Raw genomic sequence first — 17,463 nt, 5'->3', positions numbered from 1 at the left:
GAATTTCCTGTCATTATAGCAATGAACAAGTCACATCGTATCATTTGGCTTGTGGTTCATGGGAGAGAACCCAATGCCTGAGATTGTTTTGACATCCTCGATTTCAGCATACAAAACACGCACTCAATTCTTTCGATGCCTTTGCTGTTTGACACTGGAGGTACAGCTTGGATAAGGACAGCAGCGGTGTGATGGACCCCAACGAATTTTAGAGTTGGATATATATAGTGCATTCTCCTTCTGTTTCCCGAACATGTATCTGAATGCCTGTCATATTTGCGCCGAGAGAAAAAACTTGAACCATATATTTGTACTAAAAGAAACGCCGAGAAAACACAGCAATGTGCTAATGGCGGCAACGACAAGACAGCATGAGTGCCAAAATCATTGCTAATATAATCCACTACATCTCTTCTAATCATCTCAGGGTAACAAAATTTAGTCGTACATATATCAGCAAGCATAATTCCAACCGAGAAACTGATAAAATCATGATGCCTGAAATCATGACTTATTACAGTACCAACCTAACTAGCCTGTAATACAGGTTCTAGGAACAGTTCACAAAAGAGGGAAATAAATTATCCATTATTAATAAGCTCAATAGCCTCATCTAGCGTGGTAGGCTAGCAGATGACAAGAACTCTGCTTCCAAGCTATAGCGTCGTTGGCTACCTCCTGGCCATACGGACGATTGCCGAGAAGATCTACTCCTTCGAGTCAACGGCCTTGCTTGCATCTGTTCTCCATTTCTCGGATCAGGCTGAGATGAGTTCATCCGTTTTGTCCGTAGAGTCTGCAGTTCCGTCTCCACCTGTTTCATGGTTGGTCTTTCTTCACCGTGTAGCCTCAAGCACCGCTCTGCAAGAGAGGCGACACTGTTGATCTCTTCCTCGGTTGCTTCCTCAAGGACCTAGGAATTAACAATACTTGTTATTCTTCCCTCATTGAATTCCTGGAGAAAATAGCTTGACAAGCCCATGATTGTGCCTGATTCACTTGTAAAGACAGGCTTCATTCTAAGGAGCAACTCCACTAGTACCACACCAAAACTGTACACATCGCTCTTCCCATTCAGCTGTCTGGTATGGAAATACTCTGGATCTAAGTACCCAAATGTACCTTGCACATTCGTGACAATGTGTGTTTGATCGATTGGAACCAATCTGGAAGCGCCAAAATCAGAAACTTTAGCTGTGTAGTTCACATCCAAGAGTATATTTGAGGACTTCACGTCACGATGGAAGATTGATATTGAAGCTGAAGAGTGGAGATAAGATAGAGCCCCTGCTGTTTCTACGGCAATCCTTAAGTAATCACCCCAAGACAAAGAAAGGCCAATGCTTGAATCGGCATGAATAACCTGAGACAGTGAGCCACTGGATACATAGTCATACACCAACAGTGGAACCTCGGTTTCGAGACAACATCCAAAGAGCTTCACGATATTTCTGTGATTTATCTGAGAGAGGACTGCGACTTCATTGATGAATTGACTGATCTCACACTGCACAATGGTCTTAGACTTTTTTATTGCAACGACATGCTGATCAGATAATATGCCTTTGTAAACCATGCCATGGCCCCCACGGCCGATGAAACGTGTAGGATCAAAGTTGTTTGTTGCCTTCTCCAGCTCTTCTAGCAAGAAAATTTTAGTATCCTCATTTGCGGTTTCATCAGATGATATCAATGTTTCTAGGAGAAGACCTTGGTTCTTCCGGAAATAAATCTTCCGTAGTTCCTTTTGAACATTTCTTTTCCAACTATGAATGACAAGTGCTGCACTAAAGCTCAGAAGTATAATGCCACAACCACAGCATAACCCAATAATTATACCTGCAGGCATTAAGCTGTTTTAAGTTTCTCTTCTACCTTGTCTATCATTAAAAAAATGTAACAATAATATAGTCTTACCATAGAATAGAGGCCGTTGTTTTGTCCTGCCACAGTGGAAGCTTCCTAATGTGTTAATGCAGAACTCTTCACAAATGTTGGGTTGAATGTCGCATTCATTGATATTTGAAATTAACAATAATATATGGAAGTTACATCATCATTCAGTTAACATGAAGCCGTACACCAGCCAATTAAATGAAACATACACGAATAATAAAACAAACTAGAAATAGCACCAAAAAATCACTGTCTACCAATAACATGCAATATATTCGTGTGAATTGCAGAAAACCACCAGCCAATTAAATGACATGAAGCCGTACACCAGCCAATTAAATGAAACATACACAAATAATAAAACAAACTAGAAATAGCAACAAAAAAAATCATTGTCTAACAATAACATTACTGCCTAGGTTTGCAGAAAACACCAGTTTACGAATTTGGGACAAAAACCACTGATTCTCAGCCTAATCTTTTGCAAAAAAAATACTAATTGATGGCTTAGGCCATTTTAACCGTCATTATGACACGTGGGCCCGCATTTGATGACGTGGCGTAACAGAGACATTAGACTGGTCATTTTTCAAAAAAATACCTCCTTCCTACCCATCCACGGGGTAGAAATCATATATTTGACCTGAGGGCGAAATCAAATCACAAAATGACCTGCTCTCGAAAAAATTTCACTCTGCTGACCCTTTCGTGTGGCGCCCGACAGTTAGGCGCCACACACCACTATGCAGCGCCTCTGCCTTAGGCGTCGCACCTCCTGCCAGCGTGGCAGCCCTGGTTGGGTTGCGGCCCCACAGACAGCAGTGCAGCGCCCAAGGGATAGGCGCCACACTGTGTAATGTGCAGCGCCCAAGCCATAGGCGTTGCACATTGACTTAAGCCGCATCGGGCCAGCCCCTCCCAGCAGTTCTTCCCCCTCTGAGCAGTTGCTCTGTTTACAGAGAGCGGTGGCAGTGGCGCTCCCTTCGGATCCCCCCCACACCCCTCTCAGATCTGAAGTTTTGAGGCCCGGATTCGATCTCCAGTCCCTCCTACTAGGTAAACTCCTCCGTTCCCTTTCTTTTCCTCCGTAAATGCGTTGCAATTTTAGGGATTTGCCCAAGATTAGGTGGAACCTTTGATTTGCTTGGTTTGGATCTTTGTTTGCCCAAGATTAGGTGGAACCTTTGACCCCCCCCCCCACACTATATGATTCTTGTTAGTGAAACCTAGATTGTAATTTTTTTAGATATATATGAGATGCCTAGTTTTGTAGATAATTATGAGATGTTGAGTGTTGTAGCTATATGTGAGATGTTGAATTTTTTTAGATATATATTAAATGTTGAGTTTATTTGAAATATGAGATGTTGATTTACTTGAACACATATGACATACTAGATATATATGAGAATTTACAATCATTTATTCATTGTGTGAGAAGGAGATGTTGAGATTCTTGTAGATGAATACATATGAGATGTTTAGATGAACACATATGAAATGTTGAGTGTTTACCGATATTTGAGATGAACTCATATATGTTTATTGTTTGAAATTTGTAAGGATGGTTTGGCTTCTCGACGATGTCTACGACACGAAACACCGGGCCTACATGATGCGTGAGAAGGAGATGGTAATAACGAGTAATCTAAATATTTTGCCTTAAGTTGAAATTTACATGCCCTAAGATTTGTCATTACTTGTTTTTTGCAGAAGCTTGAACCTTTGAAGATTCGGTATCACGGGGTCTCTGGTCCTGCCATGCCTTATGATGAGCGGTACACACTGTACATCAAGCAGGCAGGACTACTCCCGTGGATTCAGTTGGTCAGCCGGTCCACGCCGAATCTGAACGCTCCACTGGTGTCCGCTCTTGCTGATCGGTGGAGGCCTGAGACGCATAGTTTCCATCTTCGGACTGGGGAGATGACTGTGACGCTCGAGGATGTCTCGTTGATCACCGGTCTTGCTATCGACGGGATGCCTCTCTGTATGAGCACCGATTCTGATGGGTGGCGCGAGCAGATGATTGCTCTTATCGGTATGGCTCCTACCGAGGCTGAGGCTGATGTAGAGGAGGGAGAAGAGAAGAAGAAGAAGGAAAGGAAAGCAGCCGGAGCTGCTTTCACGTGGATTCAAACTCACTTTGCGACGTGCCCTCCGGATGCCACTGATGACGTGATCCAGACACATGCTCGTGTCTACATGCGGTATGTTGTGTCGAGGACTTTGTTTCCTGACTCCACTGGCAAGAACGCTCCATGGATGTGGTTGAAGGCGTTGACCGTCCTCGATAGCAAATGGAGCTGGGGTTCAGCGACTCTTGCCTACTTGTACCGACAGGTAGTTGGTCTGTTTTGTGATCAACTCATTTCTTCATTAGCAATGCAAGCTTGCTGTCAAGTTAACATTGTTTTTCTTTCATATGCAGCTGGACGATGCGTGTTGCAGGATCACAGATAGTGCAGGCATTGGTGGTAATATGCTTCTACTTTCTGTATGGAGCTGGGAGTGTCTGCCTGTTGGACGCCCGAAGAGCGTCAGGTTTAATCCTTGGTATGAAGATGAAGATGACGAATTACGGCGCCCCACTTGGGCTTACAAGTGGGATGTGGTTTCCGAGATGACGAACGATGTCAATCTCATGTACCAGAAGTACGTTGCCGAGTTGGACACGATTACGCCTGAGCAGGTAACGAGGTCATTACTTCAGTCATTTCTCATGTTTGCCTGAAAAAAATTCACCAATTTTGCATTGTTGCCCTATTTCATAGGTGGAATGGCAGGCATATGGCGCCAATGACAGACTTGGGTACACCCCGGAGTTTACCATCAACCCGATGTGCTTGCGGGATAGGGATCTCTGGCGTATGCGGTGCCCACTGATATGCAACTGGGCTGTTGAGTTTCATTTGCCACATCGCGTGTGTCGTCAGTTTGGTCTGTTCCAGCCTCACCCGCCAGAATGGGTGGATACGGACAAAGCACTTCATAGGTAAGATAGCATGAACCGTATTGACTAAGCATCGTCACTCCTTGATTTTGCTAATGTTTGGTTTTGTACCATGCAGGTTGGACAGGAGAAGGCAGCGGAAGATAAAGGATTGGGACAAGCATCATGCTTCGTATGTTACCCGCTTCCAGCTTTGTGTGGAGGAAGCTCGTAGCAGTGCACGCGCCAAGCTTAGTGAGCATAGTCCACTTGCTTTTGATAACTACATACGATGGCTTCTTGAAAATACTCGAGTTGAGATATGCCCGCCGGCATATAGTGAGGATATTCTTGAAGAACCCGTAAACTTTGAGGATCTATCAAAGGGGAAGTACAACAGAGATGTCAGGGTAGGGCACGGAGTCCCTGCTGTTCCGGTGATTAACTATGTGGTAAAATGTTTCTTCTTTACTTTCCCGTTGGCCGTATTACACATGTTTGAATGGCTAACGTGTTCATTCTTTCTCATCCGCAGCGCACCGAGATCAAGAAAGCAGCTGATGAGAGCCAGTCTATTCTGGAGGAAACACCGGTTGGAAAAGGCAATGATGATGGTCCACTACGAGCATTCCTCAAGGTACAAATCGCATTCACTATGAGAGGTAGTCTATGTTGGGGAGTTTCATATCTTCCACACTTGTTCATTTTACAGCGTCAGGCCAGGAAGTTAAGGCGGTTATCGAATCTTCTCGGTTGCCGTGATCCCGAAATTGACGAACCATCTGCCTCTAGGTCGGGTACACCATCAGACCCCTCATCTCACCATCAGAGGGACGATGTGAGTTCCTCATATGCTTATCAGGATGATGAGGGTGCGGTCACCCAAGAGGTATGACTAATCCTTTATATGTGATTCTCACTTGATTACGACGTCGGTCTTCACCATATTGTTTGATTGTGTGATAGGGCGATGAGCTTGATGATGACATGACTTTGGCGGACGCTCAACTTCGGTCCCCATATGTGTTCAAGCCTAGGCAGCCCAGACGCCGGTACACGCCCAACGACTTTGACAACAGAGGCAACCCAAAGGTGGTCGTAGGGACCTCACGGATGGCTAGCTTGGATCATGAGGCGGAGGAGGAAGTACAGGAAGAGGAGGCTCGTCCATCCAGGAAGAAGAAGATTGCCTGTAGGCGTGGCACCAGGAACACGCGCGGAAGGCATTAGTGTTTGTTACTATGGAAGTGCTCTCTTGTAGCCGTTTCATTAGGTTGATGAACTTGTTGGGTTATGTTATATGTTGGTGAACTCTTACTATTGTGGTATTTGTGTTGTCCTAAATGATGTGATGTTCAAATTATTAGTTGTCTTTGTTCAGTATTTGTCCTAAATGATGTTGTCTTTGTTCAGTTGAATTGTTCAATATTTATATTTTCCAAAATGGAATCTGTTTCTGCAGTTTGGCAGTTAACAACACTGCAGCGCCTGACAGTCAGGCGCTGCACTGTACTATGCAGCGCCCAAAGCCTAGGCGCTGCACCTCACAGTGCAGCGCCCGTCCCATAGGCGCTGCTTCACTGGACATCCCAGTCCAGAGAGCAACAGAAGCTTCCAGTATGTTTTCTGCCCAAAAAAATGCTAAGTGAGTGTGCAACGCCCAAGGGATAGGCGCTGCTCTATACTGTGCAGCGCCCAGGCGTCAGGCGCTGCACTATCTGCTGTTTTCATATACAAAGTGATTATTATGTTTTGTGATTCACATAGATGGCACATAGTCATATCCAAATCACATGTAGTAGTCCAAATCACATACTCATACACACATAGCAATAGAGTTGTCCAATCACATAGTCATACACAAACATTTAGCCAAAAAGGCATAGTCATTTACGTCTCATATCACATAGTAGCACACATTTTGGTTCATAGAAAAGGTCATGGTCCTTGTCCCTTCTTCTTCCTCTCTTCTTCTTCTTCTTCTTCTTCTTCTCCCTCCTCCGACCACCAAGGGAGCTCACCTTTCGCCTCCGTGTCCTCCACCCCCTTCATTGTTTCCATACCTATGAAAATGTCAATATAATAGTTAGTCACACAATGCAAAATGACAACACAAGCATTGAGCCGAAAGAACAAGATCATAGTAAGTCACATACGGCAATGGTCCATTGAGCCAAGTGAACATTCCTCCACCACGGCCGCCGCCAAGGCCAAGATCACCACCACTGCCTCTACCACCACCACGGCCTAGACCACCACCACGGCCTCTACCGCCACCGTGGCCTCTACCGCCACCACGGCCTAGACCACCACCACGGCCTCTGCCACCACCACGGCCAAGACCATCACCACGGCCTAGGCCTTCACCACGGCCAAGACCATCACCACGGCCTAGGCCTTCACCACGGCCTCTACCACCACCACCACGGCCTAGACCATCACCACGGCCTAGGCCTTCACCACGGCCAAGACCATCCCCACGGCCTAGGCCATCACCACGGCCTCTACCACCACCACGACCTCTTTGTTGCCTAGTGCCTCGTTGGCTTGTTTGACTTGGTTGGCTACTCCTTGGTTGACTTGGTTGGCTATCATTTGCTTGGCTTGTGCTTGCATCATTTTTCTTTGATCTTTTTCTTGATTTGGGACAAGTTCTTGTGTTGTGTCCCCCATGACTGCAGTCCCCACAATGGGATTGCTCACGAGGCTCTTGGAATTGGCCGGTGCCGTATTCTCCACCGCCACCACGGCCCCATCCGTCCATGTCACCTCTAAGATGCTTTGTCTTACGTCTTCCCCGTCTAACGACCTTCAATTCCGGGTCCGGCCATAGTTGAACTCCATGATACTCCGGCCATTGTGATTGGTCCAAGTATGGCTGAAACCGGGGAGCCCATGTATTCTTTACCGTCATGATTGAGAACTCGGACTCCCTCACGGTAAGAGGGTGATTGACGTCCACATTCCTAACATGGGCTGCATTTAACAAGTGCGAGCATGGGAGATGAAGCAACGATGGCCTCATGCAGCTGCAATCACACTGTGTTAGGGAGACCTTGAAAGCGCGGCCTCCGTGTTGGTGGCCATCGTTTGTGGTTCCTCCAGGCTCTTTCACCTCATACTTCCACTCGTTGTCGTCATATAGTACAGCTTCTTCGGAGTCTGCCTTTCGTGATTGAAAGTCCAACCATTCTTCAACCTTTGGTGGGAAATAGTACTTGTGCTTATCCTTGTTCTCACCAGCAATCTGCTTATCCGTCTCCATTGAATACTTCAAAAAGTATCCATTCATCTTGTCAAATGTGTATTGAACTATTGCCGTCACGGGTAATGCACGTACACCCTTGAGCACCTTATTGAAGCATTCTGCCATATTGCTTGTCATTTGACCGTACCTCCGGCCATCTTCATCGAAAGCACGTGCCCACATATTCCTTTCGACAATGTTCTTAGTGAGAAATTCATGACCACCGGGGTCAAGTTTCTTGTGTCTGAGCAATGCATTGAACAATGTGGCAAACCGCTTGTTGGTGAAAGCGAGACAACAATCTTGAAGATCATCGGCCAACTCCTTGATACCACATGCCCTATAGAAGTTTGCACAAAAGTGCCTCATGCACCATCGATGGTGCAACTTTCTATGTCCGGGAATGTCAGCCACCACCGCATTGAGAATTCCTGGATGGCGATCCGATATGACACAAATTTCCCTTTCAGCCGGTAATACCCTTGTTCTCAATTGACGCAAGAACCACTCCCGGTTATCATTGTTCTCCACCTCAACCAAAGCGAAAGCCAAAGGCAACACCCGGTTATTGGCATCACTTGCTATTGCAACCAATAAAGTGCCCTTGTATTGTCCGGTCAAGAACGTGCCATCAATGGCGATGACGGGCCGACAATGCTCAAAAGCCCTCATGCATTGCTCAAAGGCCCAAAATGCACGGCCAAATACTCGGACGGTCCTCCCGTTGTGAATCAATGTTTGGTGCCCATGAGGCTCAACCACGTGAACCATGCCTGGGTTTGTGCTGGCCATAGCTAACAACAACCTAGGGAGTCGGTTGTATGCTTTCTCCCAATTGCCATACAACATCTTGAATGCGGCTTGCTTTGCCTTCCATGCCTTGCCGTACTTCACCTTGTAATGAAAGATGGCTTTCACAAGGTCAATGACACTCTTGATGCTCATTGTTGGAAGTGTGGATATTTGGTTGGAAAGTCTATAAGCGATGAACTCGGACGTGAGTTGTCTGTGTTGTTGGTACACAAACTTGCCATCCGCATTCTTGTGCCGGCACATGTGATTTGGTAGACAACTCACTATGCGCCAAGTGGGACCTCCTTTCCATGGCCTTGCACGCACAATCCATGGACAACTTGGCACTTCACATTTGACCGTGTAACGCACATTGACGTCCGAGTTGGCCACTTTATGTGGACGATAATGCGTAACCGAGTAGTTGTCGAGCCACATCTTCAATTCCAAGAAGGATTGAAACTCACAACCGGGATATATCCCGTTCTTGCCGTCTTCCAAATCACGGTGAGAACTTGGCCTAGCTCCAAGAGATATGCATTTGCCACCATCCACAACGGCTTCATCCGCGAGACTAAGATCCTTGAACAATGGTGTCTTGTGATCCCGCCCGAATACCTTCTTGAATGCTTGGGCCTCCTTCGGTGTGAACCCCTCCTCATCAACTTCTTCATCGGGACCATCGTCATCCGAGTCCGATGCATATGCACGGGAAAAAGGGATGGATTGGTCCATTGTCTCTTGCACATGATATTGGTCGAGATCACCCACATTGTTGTCATGGAGATCAACTTCGTTGTCATCCTCCTCGTACTCATCATTCTCCTCTTCAAAACCTTCATTTTGGTTGTTTGGAGTCGGGCTCAATGTTGGCCAATCTTGTTGCGTGAAATGAGGTTCACTCATTTGATCTTGGTTCATGGGTGGTGGAGTGCTAGCAACCAACGGGGAGGGGTTCCGGTTCAAGTCCAAATTCAAAGTAGACTCAAGCTTCTTGGAGGCAAATAACTCAAGAGCCTTGTCTAGAGATTCGGCAACCGTCTCCTTGTATGCAACCCAACGTTGCTCGGAGTTCACACGCATTGTCTTTCAACGGATGTGCATTCCAAAACCAACATTATGCCTTCCCACGAACTCAACAACGTCACTTGGGTCCATCCAATTCAAATCCTTCCTCACTTGGTCCAAGAGCTCCGCATAGCTTGGACTACTCTCAAACACCATGTCAAGCTCATCCGGGTCCGGCTCAACATTGCCTTTCAAAAAGGCCTCTTTATCCACATGATGAACATAAACACATGTTCTCCCCATCCCTACAATAATAAAAAACACACATATATCAAGTAAGTACTTAACAAAAAATATTTGCACAAAATACATATGCCATAACATATATATGAATTAATAACCCTAACCCCCACTTAACAATAACCACAACCCTAACCATAGCATAACCCTAACACCAACATCAAACACACATAACTCTAACCCTAGCATACTATGAAATCCTAACCAACCCAAATTAGCAAAGAAACATAACATGATTCAATACAAATTTGCAAATCCAAGCCAAAACTAGGGTTTCCCCAAAGTAGCAAGATTTGAGCAAATGTGACAATTCCTATGGATGAAAACGAGGGGATCGAAAGAGATTACCTTAAGGGAGGGGTTGGCTTCGAAATCCACGGTCAAATACTTCGGATTTGCAAGATTTGAGAAGGATTTGAGAGGGGGGGGGAGAGGGGAAGAGAGGAGGGGCGCAAGGCTAAGGGTTTGTGTGGGGTGGGGTGTGTGGGGTGGGGGTGGGATGGGAGAGAGGGTGGGGCCAGCCTAAGTGGAACACAGACTGTGCAGCGCCCAAGAGCTAGGCGCTGCACATTACAAGTGTGGCGCCTAAGCCTGAGGCGCTGCAGTACTGTCTGTGGGGCCGCAACTGGACCAGGGCTGCCACGCTGGCACAAGGTGTGACGCTCAAGAAAGAGGTGCTGCATAGTAGTGTGTGACGCCCAGCTGTCAGGCGCCACATGAAAGGGTCAGCAGAGTGAAATTTTTTCGGAACAAGATCAGGTTGTGATTTGATTTGGACCTCGGGTCAAATATGTGATTTCTGCCCATCCACCGTAGTTGTGGACCTCGCTGTCGCGCGCACGGGCTGGTCATGGCGGATTCTAACAACGCGGCCATGGATCGACCGTGGTCCCCGGCGTCATGGATCTGGTGACCTTTGCCAGTAGTAGCCCTGGATCCGGCAAACTTTGCGGCTAGATGGCTGGCGGCTTCCTCTGGTGGCTCGACCATAAGCTGAGGACGACGGACGCCGAAACTCTGGCAGCTGAGGGAGACGGACCCCGGACCTCTGCTGCACGCTGGACATGGCAAAGTTCGCTAGATAGAAGAGGAGGTGTGACCTCGACGCCGGGCCGGGGATGTGGAGCAGCTGCTCCGTCTGGGCTACCCGGACTGCGCGCTACTCCGCGCCGAGTAGGTCATCCGAGAGCGGCGGGAGGGGGCGGGGGGCTCGTCTACGTAGCCACCCGATGCGGGGACCTGCCGGAGCTGCAGGAGGCCCGCGCCCTCCTGGCCGCTAATTTTGGCAGGGGCTTCGCGTCCGCCCCGCCGCCAAGTCGGGTTGCCGCCGCGCCTCGGGCCCAGCCTCTGGCACCCTTGCTCGGCGTCTGCGAGCCACGGCCGTGCCCTCTGCTCATTGAACTGCGGCTGTGCCCTCTGCTCCTGTTCCGGCGACGGGACCCATCACCCATTGCCATGTTGCTGCTCTGCTCGGGGGTTGATTGCTTTTTGTTTTTTGATAGAAGGGTGTCCCTCTAAAATTACAGGGACTGTTTTGTAAACCTTGAAATCCCCTCATCTAATGCAGTATACCGCGAAACGTTACGCCACATCATCAAATGCAGGACCCACATGTCACAATGAAGGTTACAATGGCCTAAGCCACCAATCAGTGTTTTTTGCAAAAGATTAGGCCGAGAATCAGTGGTTTTTGAACCAAATTCGTATACCGGTGTTTTCTACAAATCTAGGCTTCAATGTGGTGATTTCTGCAATTTGAGTATTCCAATAAAACACTGCTTCTAATACATCTGTACAACTTTATTTTAAAGAGTTTGGAAATACTCCTAGCTAGTAACAATGGTGGAGTTAGGACCGTGACCGTGAAGAGGGAAAGGATGGAGGGATTACCTTCACAACCACTTTGGATGTACGGATTTCCTTGGAACCCATCTGAGCATTTGCAGCGGTAACCAGCATAGACTCTGGAGCCGCTTGGTTCTCAGCCATATATCGCCACGCCAAAGCTGTGGCGGGCCACACTTTTCTAGGCTGGTGTTTGGTTCTGCATGCAGGTTTGGCTCGCCATAGTGCGAAAGAGCTTCTGCAGCAAAGATTCTCGCCAAATGTGTGGCGTTCGTTTAGCCCGCCACACTTTCTGTGGCGTGCCACGGGTGTGGCTAGCACCTCAACTTAGGCGTGGCCATTTTAGTTCCCAACCAAACAGGCCCTCTATCAACAGAATCATTGTCCTTAACAGTTACTTCCACACACTTGCTGTTGATACTCAAGCAAGCATATTCAAACTTACTCTGTTGGGCTTCTGCACAACTGAGATTAGAAGCAAACCATTGCACAGAGGAGAATGGCCCAGAAGGAATAGGAAAGAGAAAAATTTCAGATATGACAGATCTCCCTTGTTGGTTGGGATTGGTGATGTTAATGGTCCCTTCTTCAATATATATATCGAAGACCTGGGCATTCCCCAGCATGAGAGCAGGTGATGACGTCAGATTTGCGCAGTTGAGCTGGAACTGTTCACTTGCAAAGCAACCCTCTTCTATGCCGAATGGGAATTGCACACTAGTCTTACCACAGAAACGGGTGCAACGTGCCCAGCACTGAATTGGATTATACCCTAATTTGATGAGCCAAAAGTTAGCATGTATCAATGGCCAAAATACTTAATAGTTGTACGTTTGGTCGCTAGATTAGGAAAAGAGGAGTTACCTCTGTCGTTGGGCTTGGAGCAACCACCTGGAATGTAGGGGTTACCTGTATAGTCAGTCCTGCACATGCAGCTGTAGCCATGGCTTCCTGTTGTACTGTCAATGCACATGGCATGCTCGCTGATACAGGCATACTTTGCCATGTTTTTCTTCCCAGCAGCACAGTTGGATTGGTCAACTATCTGCCACGATAGCAGAAAGCCACTCGGTCAATCATTTGTTATGCTGATTCTCTCCCACAGTTGAGAGGTCTGGTTGGGGCGTGCATCAATGTTGCTTTTGCTTTGGTTATAGACAAATCTGAACTGAAAACTGCGGTCACTGTCCACATCAACACGACAGCATCCGGAGGTATTTTTACAGTTCTGCATAGCCACCATCTCTGGGATTCTTGGGTCCAAGCACACGGTGCTGCATATTAACATGGTGGCATTGTTTCCGATAGAGTATACCTCCAGGTCACAGCCGGTAATGTTAAGAGCAATGGACCCAAGAGAGAATGACTTCCCAGGCAATTCGAAAGGCAAGTTGTAGACACTAACACCAGATTTCATGGGGATGGTATGCGAGAACGAGGCATGGATCAAGTTTGAACTAAAAAGAGGATTGCCGAATTTGATCACCTCGGTGATGCCGTCGCGCAAGAAAAGCCTGGACGGCTGAGTGGTGTCGTTGCAAGTGAGGTTGAAGTCAGGACCACGGGAGCACCTGGATCCGATGCCGAAGGGATAGGCAAAGCTCAGATTGCCGCAGCTCGACGGGCAACCATAAAGTGTGGTACTGGCACGGGATGGTTGCGCCCAGTTCCCCTCAGGGCTCGGCTGGCTTGTTACAGCTCTGGACTCCGGAGCTATTGGCATTCCTTGTGACCAGATTACCAGCAGAGCGAACATCATCGGCAAGATGCCCATGATCAATCTACAGTCTACACTACATCCTGGACTATAGGGAAAATCAGGTCAGGCAGCAGTGCCTTCTCTTCAAGGTACCACTTTCATGGCTGCCTTCCTAGTGCAATATATATCAGTGGTGACCCAAGGATGACTGGAACATGATTCGTGTGCATGTGGATGTGGATGCGGTGTGTTTTGATGGCATGTGAAAGCAGATAATCATGACCGTCTGTACATGCCCATGTGGATGTGGCAGCGGTGTGTTCAATACAATGTGAAGAAGATGACCATGAGCTCGTATGCCGTGCCGCGGGAAGACCTCAGCAAGTCAGTCCAAGTGGCATTCTATGGCCATTCCTAACAAAACCACGTTGCACATTTCCCTTGTGGATTTTGTGGGTTTCCAAAGGTTTGCTCTACACAAAGAGAGGAAAATCTAATTCGTGCCAAACATTTTTTTTGGAAAAGGGATTCGTGCCAAACATAGAGTGGAAACAAATGAACATGCAGAATTAAAGCACGAAAGTGGCGAACCTCACAAAAAACTTACCATTAGGAGAATGCAGAACTGTGCCGTGCGACTGGTTGGGAATGCCATCGTCAGTCTCCACTGATAGCTTGCAACCGAGCTAAGTGAATCCATCACCAAGAGAACAGACAGTAGTAAAAATTCTGAACAGACATGCCCATGTGGATGTGACAGTGCTGTACTGGATATAATGTGAAGGAGATGACCATGAATGTTGACTTACCTCCTACGCGGTGCTGCAGGAAGACCTCGGAAAGTTGGTCCATTAAAGGGGGCGGCCAAAGTTGAGAGGAAACAAGTGAGCACGCAGAATTACAGCATGAAAAATGGGGAAGCACACAAGAAACTCAACAGCCGTAGGGCATCAGGAGAACGCGGAATCATATCATGCAACCTGTTGTGAATGCCATCCTGCAAGTCAACAATGGCGGTCGGCTAGCAAGCTTCAGCCCCCACCTAGACCTGGTGGAGGCAACCTACCTGATGTATACTAGCTTCCAACTGAGCTACTCCCTCCGTCCTTCAAAGAGTATACTTCCAACTTTGTTAGAGAGTCAAACTATCTCAAAATTTGATCGAGTTTGTGCAAAAATATATCAATATTTGTAAAACCAAATTGAAGTATGATGAAAATATATTTTATCATGAATCTAATGCTACTAATTTGATGGCATAAATATTGGTGTACTATTATATGAATATAATCAAATATAAATTTTTTTGATTTTCCAACAAAATTGAAAGTACACTCTTTCAAGGACGGAGGGAGTAGGTGACAGTAACTGAATCCATCACCAACATTAGCTAGTGGTTGGTTAACTGAACTGCTGGAACACTTCTGCTTCGGTAGACCCCCCTAAACACATGGACGGTTTAGATTATCCGATACCTCTTTGTTAGTAAAGGCAAGATGGCCGTATCGGTAAAAGTAACCCGCATGTGCCCTACATATACGTATTCTTACGTCCGGACCGTGAGGCGTTTTTTTTTTCATCCGCGGTGGGTGATGCGATTTGTTCTTTTACGGCAGCGCGAACCTCGATTTGTTTTTTGAGAAAGTCAAAAAAAAAAGCTGGCCCATGCAGAGTCGAACTAGCGACTTCTTACTCAAGTGCGCAGCGCGAAGCTCGATTTGTTTTTTGAGAAAGTCAAAAAAAAAAAAAGCTGGCCCATGCTAGCGACTTCTTACTCAAGTGCGCATTAGCAAATGTGAGATAGCCACTATGGCCCGCGTACACTTTATAATGAATTCTAGGTCTTTTGTCTTTCATTGCGGGGTAGCCGTGATTTTTTCTAAATTTCCGTCTGCACCGTAGCTGCGATATTTGTGTTGTGTGGCACGCGTGATGGTTCAACGCGACCGGACGACAATCACGGCTGCATCCTGGCCCCGCATTCCCACCGATGCGGCGCCTTCCAACCTCTTGCCGTCGCAGCCCCCGTCTATAAAAAGCCGGGGCCAGCCAGCCGTCAAACGTCACCCCTTCCTCCTCCTCAGTCCCCCGTCGCCTCGGTTTTCCACCGTCGCCCATCTGATATTGGCGACAACTGATTTTGGCCGTCGACTCTCTCGTGGCTGCAGGCGGAGTTGAGCCACTTCGGGTTGCTCGCTCCACCATCGGCGTGGTTGCCGAAGGATTGGCACATCACCACCGACGGATACGTGATGTTGGGGCCCGGCGCAACACCGGATCTGCTCCACTCCCACACAAAAATGAACGAATTCTAACGCCGAGCACGTTGCAACATGTCCGGAGTGTTTTTAGGTTTTTTCACCGAGAAAACCGTAGAAAATGCATAGAATGTCATAAATGAACGAAACTTGGCATGCATGCTGGCCATGTTGATGCCATTGTGTGGAAACAATTTGGGTACGTTTGGTGAAGTTGAAAAAACATGCTTCGAGACTTGTCCTACCGACAGACCCCAATTGTCCCAGTTGAACATGGTGTATTTGTTGCCATGCACAAAATGACATCAAAATTTTCCACCATGTGGGCATGCCCATGGCAGCCCTCCACGCAAAAATTGAATGAATTCGGATGGCGAACACACGTTGTGTCACGTCCGCCCTGTGTTTTAGGGGTTTTTCACTGGGAAAACCCGTAGAAAATGCATAGAATGCTAGAAATGGACAAAAGTTGGCATGCCCGCTGGCCAGGTGATGCAAATGTGTGGAAAAATTGGTTATGTTAGGTTGAGGTGAAAAAAGTGTTGTGAGACTTGCCCTAGTGGCCGACAACACGCATCACATCCGACCTGTGTTTTAGGATTTTTTTTTCACCTTGAAAACCTTAGAAAATGCACGAATTGTCGGAAACCAATGAAACTTGGCATGCGTGCTTGCCATTATGTTTCCATTGTGTGAAAAAAAATCTAGTCCGTTTGCTGGACGTGAAAAAAAAGTGCTTCGAGACTTGCCATACGAGATACCTGAAAGGTCCAAGTTGTACATGGTGTGTTTGGTGCCATGCATAAACTGACATAAAATTTTGCCAGCGGGCGGGCATGCCCATGGTAGCTCTCCACACAAAATTTGGACGAATTCGGACATCGAACACACGTTGCGTCATGTCCGGCCCGTGTTAAGGGTTTTTTCTCCAGGAAAACCCTAGAAAATGTGTGAAATGTCGGAAAACAACGAAACTTGGGATGCATGCTTTCCATGGTGTTGCCTTTGTGGTGGAAAAAAATTGGGTATGTTTGGTGGAGGTGAAAAAAAAGTGCTTCGAGACTTGCCCTACCGGCAGACCCGAAAGGTCCTGGTTGAACATGGTGTATTTGTTGCCATGCACAAAATGACACCAAATTTTGGGAGCATGTAGATTGTTATTAATTTGTGTTCAACATCAATTGTTGTGAATTTATTAACAAATCTAGAATAAGTGTTCAAGTTTATAAAGTTTTCATACACAATTTTAAATTCTAAAACTGTTCACAAATTTCAAGAAATGGTTAGGATATAAGAAAATGTTAATTTTGATGATAATGATGAAAATTGCAAATGACCGAAGCATTTAAATTAGTAAAATCTACATTGAAACCACACACTGAGTAGTCGCTGTACGTTTTCGTTCGTTCCTTGAAACACAGCTCATTATTTGTTTTGCGTGTAATTTAATTTTTTTTTCTGAGGACCGACATGGCGACTCATGCGA

General features: G+C 46.8%; 1 long non-coding RNA gene and 1 pseudogene across 1 annotated transcript; one reads left to right on the top strand and one right to left on the bottom strand.

Annotated features, from left to right (window-relative positions):
- Window positions 1–613: 613 nt before the first annotated feature.
- Window positions 614–13,743, bottom strand: LOC125547420 (annotated as a pseudogene).
- Window positions 5,175–5,610, top strand: LOC125546419. The gene is made up of 3 exons (XR_007300634.1): window positions 5,175–5,280; window positions 5,364–5,465; window positions 5,541–5,610. It is a non-coding gene; the product is annotated as an uncharacterized LOC125546419 (long non-coding RNA).
- Window positions 13,744–17,463: the final 3,720 nt, after the last annotated feature.

This window comes from Triticum urartu, chromosome 3, assembly GCF_003073215.2.
Source record: "Triticum urartu cultivar G1812 chromosome 3, Tu2.1, whole genome shotgun sequence".
Taxonomy (NCBI): Eukaryota; Viridiplantae; Streptophyta; class Magnoliopsida; order Poales; family Poaceae; genus Triticum; species Triticum urartu.
The sequence above is the reverse complement of the archived record's forward strand: the minus strand, read 5'-3'. Positions and strand labels throughout refer to the sequence as shown.